Source organism: Rhinopithecus roxellana, chromosome 5 (assembly GCF_007565055.1).
Source record: "Rhinopithecus roxellana isolate Shanxi Qingling chromosome 5, ASM756505v1, whole genome shotgun sequence".
Taxonomy (NCBI): domain Eukaryota; kingdom Metazoa; phylum Chordata; class Mammalia; order Primates; family Cercopithecidae; genus Rhinopithecus; species Rhinopithecus roxellana.
Genome location: NC_044553.1, coordinates 27727034 through 27742572, shown reverse-complemented (window position 1 = coordinate 27742572; position 15539 = coordinate 27727034). Strand labels below are relative to the sequence as shown.

The 15539-nt window shown below is 40.8% G+C and overlaps 1 non-coding gene across 1 annotated transcript; it reads left to right on the top strand.

Annotated features, from left to right (window-relative positions):
* The first annotated feature begins 15218 nt into the window (after positions 1–15218).
* On the top strand, positions 15219–15322 carry LOC115898064. The gene has a single exon (XR_004057821.1). It is a non-coding gene; the product is annotated as a small nucleolar RNA U13 (small nucleolar RNA).
* Positions 15323–15539: the final 217 nt, after the last annotated feature.

Below are 15539 nucleotides of genomic sequence, written 5' to 3'. Positions count from 1 at the left end.
AAGTGAGGAATTTCATCTTCCTCCTAAGAGCAATGGAACCCCACTGAAAAGTTATGAACAGGAAAACATTGAGCTACCAAATTAGATACAAATTGTCTTCTTTACTTTGCCAGTGAAAATCACATCAATTAAACACCAATCAAAGGGAAAGGGAACAGAAGAAAGAGGACAGTGTCTTAGGCTTTTTCTTCTGGAGGGTGTTGACCTACCCACAGATTATTAACAATAGGGTAAATAGCATACAGTGAAAAATATGCCATGAAAATTCACAAAGAGTCCAATGTGGCTTCTAAAATGCTTTGCCAGTGGAAATCTTGCACTAGTTCTCAGTCATTCTTAAAACACAGTTACAGGAGAAACAGATGAGTTTGCTTTGCTTTGTCTATAAACCAATAGATTTAAGGTGCCTACTCACCCAATGTGGTGGTTAGTAAGATTAAACACATATAAATCATACACACCAATGCCTGACTGTTGACATCCTGCATTTTAAGTTATTGCAAGTGTTTTGAATGATGTGTGGATAATTTTCTCTCTGTTAAAGGATACCAGGCCCCTTTAAATATAGAAGTATCCTCCTAGAAGGAATAAATTAATAAAATGAGGCACATCAAAGGTAGGTTTTATGTGTTTTATTGAAGTAAACATGTTCATCGGCTCTGAGAAAGAACTGTGGCATAAGAAAAAGGACTTGAGCACCCAAGACGTTCAACCATTTCTAGGAAAACCAGAAGTATTGTGCTCACTTATGGTGACCGAACATACTATTCAGGCTTTATGATTATTAATAAGGTTTTGAACTTAAAGAACTTTTCTTATAGATTAAAAAGGAAAAGAATCTCAAGTTCAGTTCCTTGTATTTTGCAAAGGACAGAGCTCTTCTCACAGATCTTAAAAGAAGCAGAAATGGAAGAGAAACCAGGAACATTCTAGAAAATGAGTCTTTCATTAATTTGGACTTTGTGCAGCAGAAGAAACAGAAGATAAGGCCATCTTTGTGATCTCTATATGCCCTGTTTACAGATCTGATACTGATATATCACCCTCTGCAACACTTCTAACAAATGGAATATCCTGGAAGTGACAAGATGTGGCCCCCTGTGTGGAACACTTACTCTGGGGAAAGCCAGTTGCCTTATGAGGTGACTCAGGTACCCTTACAGAGAGGGCTTTATGGTGAGGGGCTAAGGCTTCCAGCCAGCAGCCATGTGAGGGCACCATCTTGGAAGCAGATCTTCAGCCTCAGTCCAGCCTTCGGATGACTCTGCAGCTCCAACCATCAGCTTGAGTGGCCCTGAGTGAGAAACAACCAGCTTAAATGGCTCCCAAATTCCTGGCCTATAGAAACAAAGATAAGAGGGTTTGTTTCAAGCTTGTAAGTTTCAAGGCTTACATAGCAATAGATAACTGACAAACCATATAATAATAGTAAAAAACTACAAACATGTATTGAGTTTACTGAAATATAATCTCCTGGTATAAAGGAATCACATCTATTTATCTTGCCATTGGCACCTCAGGACTTGGCACAAAGCCAGTGCTTAATACACATGTGGTGATTCAGTAAAAGTATAAGACCTTAGTCACATGGCTGATATATTATGTAGTTTATACATATTTCCTAATTTAATTCCCCCAGCTACTCCATGAAATATATTTATTATCCTTATTTATAATCTGAGTCTTGGCAAGATTATATAACTAGATTCCTGAATCTCTGTGACTCCAGACCCACGGACAGGGTCTAGTCATGCTGATGTATGTTTTCGCACTTGCTGTGCAATCAGCTGGAGACACGGTCTCTCTGCAGTTCTCAAGACTTAGAACTCTGACCATGGGACCAAAATGTGTCACCACTCCTGTGGAGACTGTAGCCAGCTTATGCTTCTGCAGGAAAGCAGAAGGAGCTCGGCTAGTTAGGATGGGAAGATACAAGTCAGCTTCTAGAGGGGGAAAGATGGGCAGGACCTGCACAAGGTGAATAGAAACAAGCTAGTGTCCCCCTCAGCAGATCCTCCCTCTCTCTAGGTGGCTTCACACAAGTCTCATCTCTGCCATTGGCAGCAACTTTTTAGGCTGGTTCAAAACCACAGAAACGAAGTGCCCAAGTTTGTGCAGGTTTCACAAGACTTCACCTGGATTCTCCAAACACAGCACACTCTGGGGATTAAGTTCTTGGATCCAAGACCCTGAATCACATTCCTGACCCCTCACTAAGCCCTGAGAGAAAAATGTTGAGTTGTTGAAAATGAGGTTAAAAGAGATTAACCTATCAAATCCAATCAACAATCAACACATAGTGAACACTAACCACACTTTTGCGTGACTAAATACGCAGTTTGTTGGTGGTAACCTGGCTTATCCTTTTAAAACATAAAAATCTGGAGTATTGATGTAATTTATTAAGAGCATGAAGGTTTCCTTTTGTGCTGTTTTGGGGCTTTTACCTTCATTTCATAAAATGCTGTGGCTCTAGGATGAGATAAAATTAAACTTGGGAATAACCTTACAAGTATTTGCCCTTACATCTCTATCTAGTCCTACATTGAGGATGGCTATTCTTTCCTGAAAATTAAGTTTTAAATAGAGTTCCAGAAGCCAGTATGCCCCATGAGAGAATCTGAAGGTAATATGTCTTAATTTACCCCAATTAACAGCTTATTTTTCTGGTAGAAAGAGAGGAACATGGGAAACACATTTTAAATTTTTTGTAGTTTTAAATTATTACAGATACATAATACTTGTACATATTTATTTTTATCTCAAAATAATTTTAGAAGAATAATGACTTGGAAAGAAGCTCATATAAATCAAGGGAAAAGGCAGATTACTAAAAAAGTATATTATGGTGCTCTCACATTAAATATAGAGAGAGAAATATTTATGTTTACATATAGAAAAGACTAAGATAAACACTAAATATTAGCTTTTCCCTCCATTTACCCTCCCTCTGTTTCTTTCTTCCAGTGCCTGTAAGTGCCTACTATGTATCAGGCACCGTCCTAGGCTTCAGGTCCCAGAAATAAGGCTCAGGTTTGCCCTCAAGTAGCTCACTGTTCAGTGAGAAAGTCAGCAAAGTCAACAAATGCTTGGAAATAAAAACAGACTTATAAAAGGCAGTGAAATGCTTTGGATCTATGTCCCCACCCAAATCTCATGTTCAATTGTAATCCTCAGTGTTAGAGGTGGGGCCTGATGGGAGGTGATTGGATCATGAGGGTGGATCCTTCATGATTGGTTTAGCACCATCCCCTCAGTGCTGTTCTCATGATGGTGAGTGAGTTCTCACAAGATCTTGTTTAAAAGTGTGTAGCACCTCCCACCCATCTTGCTCCTGCTCTGGCCATGATGCACCTGCTTCCCCTTTGCCTTCTGCCATGATTGTAAGTTCCCTGAGGCCTCCCCTGAAGCTGATGCTGTCATGCTTCCTGTACAGCCTGCAGAACCATGAGCCAATTAAACCTCTTTTCTTTATAAATAAACCCATCTCAGGCATTTCTTTATAGCAATGTAAGAACAGATTAATACAGGCAGTATAGCATAATGGTTTTTAGAAGCTGCTTTCGTGATCAGCAGATAGACCTGAGGACAAACCATAGTTTTACACTTCCTAGCTTAAGCAAATTATCTCATTTCTCTAAGCTTCAATGCTCTTGTGTGCAAGTGGGGATAAATATAGCTACCCCACAGATAATTGTAAGGGATAAAAGGAATCATATGAATATGAAGCACTCAGCATGAGAGTTGTCTATAGTAAGCACTCAATAAATGGCCCCCATTGACTTTATTACAGAGGGCATAGTGGAAGCCTAGAGGAGGCTAAAAGGCTCATAAAGATCAAAATCCCTGAGTTGATCATCCTATGGTTAATCCTAAATGGATAATGATAAATCACAAACACAGAGTTTGTGTTCTTTACAGACCCAATCACTGGGCAAAATCTGCCACTCTTATCTTACAAACATTTCCAGAATCTACATCACCAAACTCCTGTCTAAAAAGACCATTCATTTTTTTCCCCAAAGCTTTTAGCTTCACTTATGTTTGCTGCCCCTTCCAAAGGGTCCCAGGACAGCCCCCAATAGACAGCAAAGCCAAAAACAGCTCAAAGGTGTCCACCAGAGGCCCCAGAAGGCTGACTTCTCACATTTCTTCCTTTTTTCTTTCTCCTTTCTCTAGACATTTCACTGGAAAATATGATTTCTACCATAATTAAAAGAGTTCTTAATCTGAATTTCTTGAGAGATAGCATGGTGTGGAGAGAGAATGCCCAGCCATCAGAGTCAGCCAGTCCTGAGTCTGAATCCCATGGCTCAGAGCCCAGAAACCTTGAACAAATAACGCGTGCCAGTCTCTGTCCTAGTGTTTTTGCATAACAGTGAAAATAACTATCTTGTGGATTTGGAAGGTCACTTATGGAAGATCACTCACTGAGTAACCAAAACTTGGCACATGCTCAATAAATGTTGGTTTTCTTTTTTCTTTTTTTTTTTTTGCCAATAAAAATGATGTGTTGACTGTATTTACACACAGATTTTATAACTGTCACTTAATTCCAATATGCCCTCATTCTCTCATTGTGTGTATTCAAATGCAAAGTAAATAAGCCTTTCAGATGCTTTTAAAGTTGAAGCCCAACTGAATTGATTACGTTTTGAGGGAAGGCTGTGCATCTATCATTCATTTTTAGCATAATCAGACAATACTGACAAGAGGAGAAATGAAAACAACATTGGTCAAATTGGTTGAGCTCCATTAATTACCATTACCCAAAAGTCTGAGTGAAAATCAGTTCAGCTAAATGACACTATTCTCATTAGAAATCATATTAAAATTTTGCAACTAAAGGGTTAATATACTCTAAGGTATCTTTTTTGAATACGCCAGGTTTTGTCAATTTGCCTCTGCAATTTCTAAAGTATCTTTATCCTTATATCCATCCTCTCTGTAGCCTCCCAAAATAAAGAGTTAAATCTCTATCTTCACTAATCACAGAACCTTTTAACTATTCGCCCCTGGATTCTGTGTCTCCTCATTACTATCTATCTGAAACACAGAAGCCAGAGTAACACTTCCATTTTCACATCAGCATCTGGTAAATAGCCACTGACCCAGTCTCCCCAGTGATACCCTGTCAGTCTAGCTGCTCCACCATCCTTCCTCTCTCCAGACTTCAAGTTCAAGGAGCTTAATGCATCAGGGCACCTTGCCCTGCACCAACTCTAGTTAATTCATGTCCAGGCTGGCTGTCGCTATATGCTTATAAGCTTTGGATACTGCCTATGATCCACCAAATAAAGTCGAGAACCCTTGGCATGGTATCAAGGATTCTCATAATGGGATATCATTTTCAGCCTTATTTACAAATAATATGAATGATATCCTAAACTAGGATATCTCAACACTTAATATGTGCACAAATCATTTGGGGATCTTGCTTAAACTTTAGATTCTGTTTCAGTCAGGTCAAAGGGAGGGCCTGAGATCCTGCATTCCTAATGAGGGCATGTTGATGCTGCTGTTCCACAGACCACAACTGGAATGCCCTCTGGTCTTGGTTAATTGGTTGATACCTCAAAGCCAAGCTCAAATGCAACCTCCTCACTAAAATTTTCCCTGATTTTCTGAAGTAAATACGTACTCTTTCTCCCTGGAATTCTTGTATGTTTGATTGGGAAATCAATCACCAAACAGGCCCAACTAGCAGAGTTTTCATATATATTTCCATTTTAAGACAAGTTTTATTGTTTCCCTCTAAGTTGACCCAAGCATACCTTTAAATGATCTGCACATTCATGATTAGTTCTGCACAGTAATTAAAGTACTGCAGGAAGCTCCCATTCATTCAGGGTAAAATAAGCAGAAAAATGTGAACAACTTAAATGGTGCAGAATTGCATGATAATAATTTATGTTCATCGTAATAACCCAGAGGCATAGGGAGCCTAAAATAGCTTCTGAATCATCAAAGAAAGATTAAAATTATATTCGGCATATTTTAGTGTTAAGTGAAATTGTGTTCTAATTCTCTGAAAACTGACATGGGTGTGTGTGTGTGTGTGTGTGTGTGTGTGTTCTGATTCCTTGAAAACATATAAGAAATGTGTAATTGTCATTGTCAGTTACATGCAATATTTATCACCCTTAGCACCAATTCTGTGCCTGTCATTCCCCTATCACACATGCATACACACTCACATGCACACACACCCATACGATTTCTCAGAAAATAAAATAGGAAGGCTTGGATTCTACTATGCATCCAAATTCCCAAAATAAACTCCTTGGAGCCCTCTTTTTTCTCCCCCTAAAATTGAAGACCTTGTAGTTATCTGGACTAAGCCTAGATACAGGCTATTTCCCCATCATTATATATTTTCATAATGAATGCATATTGTGTTTCATTCCACAGGGATTTGCAATGGGCGACATGCATTCCCATACTAAAATCTAAAAAATGAATTAAATATGCAGAAGAGAAAAATAACAGCCAAATATAAATGAAGCCAGGAAGAGCAGTTGCCTGGGCATGGGTTTCCTAAGGTGTTGCCTCATTGTTGGCCTGGAGCAGGGGTGTCAGTATGCTTAGGTCTCACTTCCTGCCTCCACTACCTCTTTCCTTTCTCCTTCCCACAACCTGCCAGGTAGTTGGATAGGTTTTAACCCATTCTTCCACTCTGGGACTTGTGTATACATATATCCTCCTTTTTCCAGAGGTGATGTATGCCTCCTGTCCTCCCTGGGAATATATTGGAATTCTTGCTTCATTTACTAGGAGAATAAATCATACAGTTGTTCAATATTTTCTTAAAACATGACATTCAATGCATTATTTCCCTAATAAACTATTGTTCCCTCCCCCTACCCACCACTTCCACTCCAATGACACTTTCTTTCATCCAGAAATCTACCTCCTTCCAAGGAAGTGGGACATAGGTTTCATTCTGCATGTGTGTATTCATCTTCTAGGCCCCCAGACTTTGGCCAAGTGAACTTCATTATTGGCTGAAAGTCTCACTTCCGATCAGTGGGGAATCCTTCTCATCCTCTTGGCTTTCTTAACTCTGGCATCATTCACAATGGAGTCTGGCTATACAATCAGGAAAGATTTCCTCTAGTTGGGGTGAGCCTGGAGTGGGCCCTGCATTGCCAGTGGGCCCCAAAGCAGCAGCAGGTGAGGTCTAGCTCTTCAGCTGACACCCTGCCACATCCTGTTTGCTCCTCCAGAGCCTCACTCAAGAAATAAACAGATGACAGCCAAGCACGGGCTTCTCTAGGACTCTCATGGCTCCCCCAGTTACCTTTGGGGGAGGCCTTTCTCAGGACATTTAATAGTCTGTATGCACACGTAGCTATATTTTGCATAGTTGACCTGGCAAAAGTTAGAGTGGAGTCTGGGTCAAAACCCTGAGAGAGAGAATAGGCAGGCACAGATGCAGGACACAGGACTGTCAATGGAAGGAGGAAGGGGAGGGCCATAAGCTTTTATCTTCGAGGCCCCTTCATGGATACTTGTCTTTGAAGGAAGAGATCCCCTTCCTAAAGAAGAAAACTAAACTCTACAGAATAAGTGTAGGTCAACGGGAGAGGCCCTGGGACAAAGTTGGAGTGGCTGTGCTGCAGAGGGGAAGACTGGCAGTCATTGCTAGGCTAGAAGCAAGACCCAAGTGAGTCTTGAGTGGCAGGACCCGGTGGGGGTGGGTTGTCCACAGGCTGGGGCCACTGCCAGTGGAATGTCCAGGGTGTCTTGGTCACTAGGAGAAGGAGTGTCTGTGTCTTAGTTCTTAAAGCATGAGGGAAGGAACTTCTTTCATAAGGATCAGGAGACTAACTGGAAGTTGAGCAGGCCTGGGCTGTTGCTGAGCAATGGTCACCCACTGCAGCCATCAGTCTACCAGCCATGGAGCATTCAGTACAAGAGGCTGTACTGGCCTCCCTTCCACAGCTGACCCATTTTGCCTGTGGACAACCCCCTGTTGTGGCCCTAGATACTTTATAGTAGACTAACAGAGGCTTGACCTTTTGTAAGTGGAAGGGAAACTTTGCACCCTGACAGAATTAGGACTGAGCAGAATGGACTGGAAATTTCCTCGAGCCAGGACAGCAGCTGTACAACATCCTGCCTCTGCTACACAAGCTCTCTCTTGCATTCTCCTCGCCTTACATTCTGTCTTCAGCTCCTAAGAATCCCTTGGTTTCTGATTGCCCATAACTTGTCTCCTGCTTGACTCAAAGCTTCAGGGTTTATGGTGGCCTGTTTCTTATAAATCTACCTTGCTTCTTACACACAATTTACCTTGACCTCTGCTATTTGTCTCTGCTATTTGATTCAAAGCGTTGGACTTCCTCTTATCCATGACAAGTACCTGGTTCTTCCAATTATGTTTTATTTTCCTCAGGCTCACTTTCTTACTCTTTATTTACGTTGACTGCCATTTACATCCATTGTGTAAAAATATTTAAAACCATCATGAAAAGTGCAGTCTTCATGTAGCGAAAAGTTACTAAAGATGAAGACAGAGTTATATCAGGATTTCATACATGACCAAGTTCTCGGCACTATGTCAACTCTTATTATCATGAGAGGCTATGTGATAATTATGATGATGCATACTCTACAATAGTGGGCCTCATTATTATGTTTTTATACAATCAAGGCACAATCTATTAGAATGGGAAGAGACCCTGGAGATAATAAGACACAACCCTACCATTTTACAGAGGGGTAAATTGTGGACCAGAAAGATTAAAGGCTTTGCCCCATATCATAGGGTTAATCAGTAACGATGCTAAGGTCAAAATCTGGGTCTTGACTTTTCTGGTTTAATACTCTTTCCACTATGTCAAAAGGTGATTTGACATACATAAGTGAGTAGAATTGTATTTTTTTAAAAAGTCAAAGTTTCAACAAGTGAAGCTCAAGAGGAATTTGTTTCACTTATTCATTCTGTTCCCATTTATTGAATGTCCACTATATTCAGGCCCTGTACTGGGCAAAGGAGGTGAAGTTGTGAGGAAGCAGAGGCCAATCCTATGAACCTTAAACATTAAGCAAATATCCATGCAAATAAATTACCTTGTATCTTATTGATTTGCAAATGCAACTACTTTTTAAACATCTCAGCACATTCAAATTTGAGACACGTTGTACCATCAATACCATCAATACGTCTTATGATGCAGTTGGCCTGTAAGTGAGTCAAGTTCTTCCGGATTGTATATGAATTTGCTTCTTTCACCCAGGCCACTTTCAACATGGGATTCCTTTTAAACTATACTCTCCACTTGAGGTTTTCTGGACCACAGAAAACTTGTTGGTGGACTTTAGACCACAAACCCGCAAGATGATCACCTCCTGATTCTCTCCTGAAAAGGAGAGACTTTTCTTTCTCCTTCCATCTGGAGCTAAGGTTGAAACTGGCAAGTTTCCTTGCTGTCCCTTTCTACATGCTGGGTTCATTTCTCATGTGCCCTTACATCAGTAGGCCAGCTTTGCATGGGAAATCTCATGCTAAATTCTTCACCTTGAGCTTCTTTTCATGAACTTTCTCAGAGGTATGTACAATAATGGTGCATTTTACAATTAGTGGCATCTTAGGTTCTATAAAATATAATAATTATAAATTGTGATAAGAATTGTGAAAAAAAAAACAGTGCAAAATGGTACAAGGAAATATAATAGGTGACCTAATTTAGATCAAAGGCCTCTATGAATAAGTGACAGGTAAACTGAGTCCCAAAGACTAAGACAATAGGCCCAGGAGTTAAGCATCTCAGACAGGGAGAACAGTCTGTGCAAAACCCACTCAGGTAAAAAAAAGAAGACAGCATTGTGTTTAAATCCTTTTAGTGTGATGATCTCCAAAGTGTTAATATCCAAAAGAAAATAATGTCTTTTCAATGAATAGCTTTTCCTTGAAACTGAAATAGAAATATGATGGATTCTGATTTCTACACTACTTTCTTAAAAATTGTATTTTTAAAAACCAATAGAGTTATGCCCTGTAATTATAATTATCACCCACAATTTCCTCAATCTAAAGTTGATTATGTTCTCTGTTGCTGTGCTAAAAGCACAGTGACTTGACATGTGGAACAGTAACAAGATAAATTGTCACCATTACATATGCCTTTTGCATAGGGGAGGTATTAAAACCATTCCCTCTCACTGTTTTTCTAGAACAGCCTCATCTCCAGGTTCTGAGCATTCCAGACAGGGGGAATAGCCCATGGCACTAGAGAATAAAGTATGATTTTTAATAAGTTCATGAAAGGAGCCTTCCCAGCTGGTATATGGAGAACACCATTCCTCTCAGCCAATCCTCTGTAAATCGGTGCAAAAGCCAATGCCCACTGCAGCATTCCTCAAATGGTGCTTCCTGAGACTTCAAAAAAGTGATGGTAACAAAAGCACAATTCCTGATATTGTGAAATATATATAGTCATGAACCACATAACAAAGTTTCAGTCAAAGATGGACCATATATATAACAATGGTCTTATAAGACTATATTATCATATTTTTAATGTGCCTTTTCTATATTTAGACATGTTTGGATACATAAATACTCATTGTTGTATTACAGTTTCCCACAGTATTCAGTACAGTAATGTGCTGTGCAGGTTTATAGCCTAGGAACAATAGGCTATACCATAAAGCCTAGGTGTGTAGGAGGCCGTACCATCTAGGTTTATGTAAGTACAGGCTCTCATGTTCACACAACCATAAAATTGCCTAATAATGCATTTCTCAGACCATATCCCTCATCACTAAACAAGGCATGACTGTATCTTGTTTCCTGATATACAGCGCCTAAAATTCTTGGAATCTCCAGAGTGATAAGAGTGTCTTTTGTATGCTAATGAGATGGCTGGTGACCTTCCTAAACTGCTTCAGGAAGGGGGCTGGTTTCCAGAAAGACCCAGACATGATTACAAAGTTGAAACTTTCAATTCTATCCCCCAATCCCCAGAAAGGGGAGAGAGGAGAGAAACTGAAGATTGAGTTGATCACCAACGGCCCAATGATGTCATCAATCATGACTATGCAATGAAGACTCCATAAAAACCTGAGAAAGGACAAGGTTGGACAGAGCTTCCAGAAAGCTAAACACGTGGAGATTCCTGCAGGGTAGAGCACCTAGAGAGGGCAGGGAAGCTCCATGCCCTTTTCCACAGACCTCACACTATGCATCTCTTCCATCTGGCTGTTCAACTGTATCCTTTGTAATGTCCTTCATAATAAACATGTAAACATAAGTAAAGTGTTTCCTGAGTTCTGTGAGCTGCTCTAACAAATTAATCAAACTCCAGGAGGGGGTTATGGGAACCCCAATTTATAGCCAATCGGCAGAGGGGCAGGCCACAATCTAGGGCTTGTGACTGGCATCTGAAGTGGGATGCAGTCTTGCGGGGCTGAACCCCCAACCTAAGGGATCTGATGCTGTCTCCAAGTAGATAGTGACAGAATTAAGTTGACTCAGAGAACAACCACCTGGTGTCCACTGGAGAGCTGGCTGGAGAATTGATTGCTTGGTGTGTGGGGAGAAAAACACCATCCATCTGGTCACAGAAGCATTGTTTTCTGTGTTGAATAGAGAAGAAAGGACAGGAAAACACATCTTGGCTTTTTTCCACTATCTCCTAGTGTCTTTTTCTCATGCATGGCTCTACAGCAAATAGCACCCAGGGATTTCCTTGCGATTAACAGACCATCTTAAAACTTTGAAAATTCCAATTTGTTATAAATGTATTGAACAATCAGTACACTTTTACTTGTATTTTCGGAGTTCTGCTATAAGAGTTTCTTAATAAAGTAAATGGTAAAGTCCTGTTAATTTACTGCATTGTAGAAGTGCCCAGTTATAGTATAGCTTGTCCAGATGAAATTTCCTTTCTTTTCAATCCAGCTCAGTGATCCTAAGTGACCAAAAGACATTAATTCCTAGGAGCATTTTCAGTCTTTGCTCTATTTTGTACCTAGATTGTGAGACACTCAGACCTAAATGTCAGTGTGTATTTGCTAGGCTGGAATGTAGCATGCATGGAATTTCCTTTGCAGGTCTCTCCCTAAGACTGGGGACATATTCAATCCAGGGAGTCAAGAGACTTACAGAGGGTTGCTTCTTTGTCACTTGTCTGCCATGATCAAACAGAAACAGAAAGAGTGGTCAACAGGAATGAAATTTGTTTGGACAGCTGCCATCTCTGCAGCCTAATCCTATTTTGGGTTGAGGACTTCTCACCAGATGGCCCTTTATCTTATTTCATCTGGACCCCAGGTCAATCATTATTCTCCAGAAAAATAAATTTCCCTACCCTACCCTACCACGATTGTTTCATTCAGAGAAGATCCTTAGGCTTTGATAAAGAGCCGTGGATGGCAGATCATCCATCTATCCATTTATCCATTCATCCATTCAAGCAGTGACTGATGGGCACCTACTACCTGTTCTGTGCTGTTCCATGTCCAAGACATATTCTGTGCATCAAAGCTGCTTGTTGTGTTGTTTATCTTCATCTTCTTCCTATTTTTCTTCTCCTCTACCCTTTACTCTTCCTCCTCTTTCTCAGTTTAGGGTTTGTACTTGCTACGGTTTGAATGTGTACCCTGTAAAATTCAGGAGTTGCCAAGATGATAGTATTAAGAGGTGGGGACTTTAAGAGATGTTTAGGCTATGGGGGCTCCTCCCTTGTGAGTGGGATTGAGGTTCTTATAAAAGAGGCTTCACACAGCGTTTGACTCATTTGCTCTTTTACCCCTGAGGATATAGTGTTCCTCACTTCCAGAGGATGTGCCATCAAGGCAACATCTCAGAAGCAGACACAGCCCTCACCAGGCAACCAAACCTGCTGGTGCCTTGATCTTGGACTTCCCAGCCTCCAGAACTGTGAGAAAAATAAACATTTGTCTTCTATAAATGATCCAGTCTGCAGTATTTTGTTAGAGCAGCACAAACATACTAAGAAATACTGTGAAAGTTGATTTGGGTGTCAACTTGACTGGATCAAAGGAACCCAAATAGCTGGGAAGGCATTATTTATTCTCAGTGCTTCAGTAGGGCACTGAGCCCATTCCCCTTCTGCTGAAAGGGAAACCCAACTCATTTGGCATTTAATTAGAATAATTCGGCTGCTTTAAGTGTGTCTGTGAGAGTGCTCCTGGGGGAGACTGGCATGTAAGTAGGTGAACTAGAATGGGGAAGATCCACTCTCAATGCAGCAGACGCCATCCAATGGGCTGCGGGCCTGAAGGGAACAAAAAGGAGTAAAGTCAAATTCTCATCCTCTCACTTCCAAAGCCAGGAGACCCTTCTTCTCCTGTCTTCAGACATCAGAACTCCAGTTTCTCTGGCCTTTGACTCACATCAGCAGCTCCTGGGCCTTTGGCCTTGGACTGAGAATTACACTGACAGCTTCCTTGGTTCTGAAGCCTTGGGATTGGGACTGAGTCAAGCTACTGACTTTCCTGGTTCTCCAACTTGCAGTTGGTCTATCTTGGGACTTCTCAGCCTCCATAATTAAATAAGTCAAATACTCTAATAAATCTTTCATCTCTGTCTCTATATATACATATATATGTCTTATTGGTTATATTTCTCTGGGGAACCTTGACTAAAACAATACTGTTGGCCAATTATTTGATCAAATCATTGTAATTGGTTTGAAAAATGAAAGGTGGCCTCAAAATGAGTAACTCTAACTTCAACTGATAACTTCAGTCTTTGCGGAACAAAGTGATGTCTTACCTCCATGATCAAAACAAGGCAGGCACTCGGCTATTGTGGTTCTGAAGCACTTTCAGAGAAAAGATAGTGAACCAGCTGACACTAATAAAGTTCCCCCAAATTTGATTAAACTTAAAACTGCCCCTTTTGCCTGGGAAAACCCATAAGCTTATGTGAGTAAATAAGCCTCTTACTTAAAAACTAAACTTTGAAATTTGGAAAGAAAAGCTGCAGAGTTGTTGTCCCAGTACGCAAGGACTGTTCCAACCTGGAGTGTTCATTGGAATTTCAAAGGGAAATGAAAACAGGTGAGAACATACTCTTATTCACAGGTTGTGGGAACCCACACATGGGATAACGTAGAATCCAATAACTAATACACTTACTAGATAACTGATTGGCTTTAATGTGAAAAAGTTTGAGGCACAGGACCCTTGGAGGGAAAATCATCGATCTCACCACCTATGATCCCGAATCAAAGACAAAAACGATTATTTCCTTTCTCCTCTGCCCTTCTTCTAAGTTGCTGGTAAATGGCCACACATAAGCTAGGAAAGGGGAGTAGGTGATGCAGAGCAGTGGTTCTCAAACTTTACTATTTTGCTGCACACTAGAATCACCTGGGAGTTTTCAAGAATCCTGATGCCCCAGTCATGTTGACAAGTGCAGTGAGAGCAACCCATTAAATCAGGATACAGGAGCAGGTGGGGGAGAACTCACAATTGGCATTTTTTTGAAGGCCTCCAAGTGCCTCCCATGCAGAGCAAGTTTGAGGCCAGAGGTATAAGTGGTGCTTCTCAATGAGGCAGGATCTGAGACAAGACACAAGCTGCCAGCTGGCGTGGTCCCCAACTGCACTTTAAGTAACAAGGTGTAGAGTTTCTCTCCCCAATCCAGCCCTCACAATGGTGTCCTGGCAAAGTGAAAGAAGCTGAAAGAAAAGAGAAGTGAGCCTGGGCACACCTATAAGCAGGATGTAGGCAAAGAGGCTCATCAAATCAACACAGCCTGGAAGAAGGGATAAGAAAGCCTGTGTGTTCTCAGGAGGATAGAACTACTTGTCATTTGAGGCAAGACATCCCACTGTCCCATGAAAGCTTTTCTCCTCCCCAACCCCGATACCATGCGCTCAGGAAGAATTCATTTGTCCTGTATCTCCAACTGGAGGGCCCAAATCCCTCTGCCTCCCCATAATTACGATTGGATGAGAAAGGATTGGACTTAGGCCATAACCTAAGCATTGGCATATGTTCAAGGTTCTCCCATCTTGAAAGCTGAAAGCAAGCCAACCCACCTCCGTGGACTTTTGCTTTCCTTCCAGCCCAAGCTCCCTTCTTTCTTGCACACAGACAGCTTTTAAAAGGACCTATTATCGGCACCCACCCTCTTAGTTTTCATCCCGCCAGTATGTAATATGGGCATTTTGTTTATCATAGACTTCTTTACATTAATTTTGACTTCTAAAAAACAGTGCCTTAAAATATCAACCTTGCTCCTTTTGCAGTTTATAAGTATGATGATTGGGTTTTCATGCCCATGCGTGAGATGTATCTCCCTCAAATCTTTTTGTGAAGTAGATGCATTATCTGTCTGACATGAAAAAGAAAAAAATTATTTATCTTGAGTAGTTCATTTTTGGCACCCTCCTCCCCTTATATTTAGCCCCAAGGCTCTTGTCTCACCCTAGTCTTAACCATTTCCATCTGCTCCTCAACCCACTACAGTCTGTTCTGCTATCAATGCAATAGAAACTAATCTCGAAAGACTCAATAAAAATTCTTCTGTGTCATTCGTTTTAAAGGACAATTTTTTA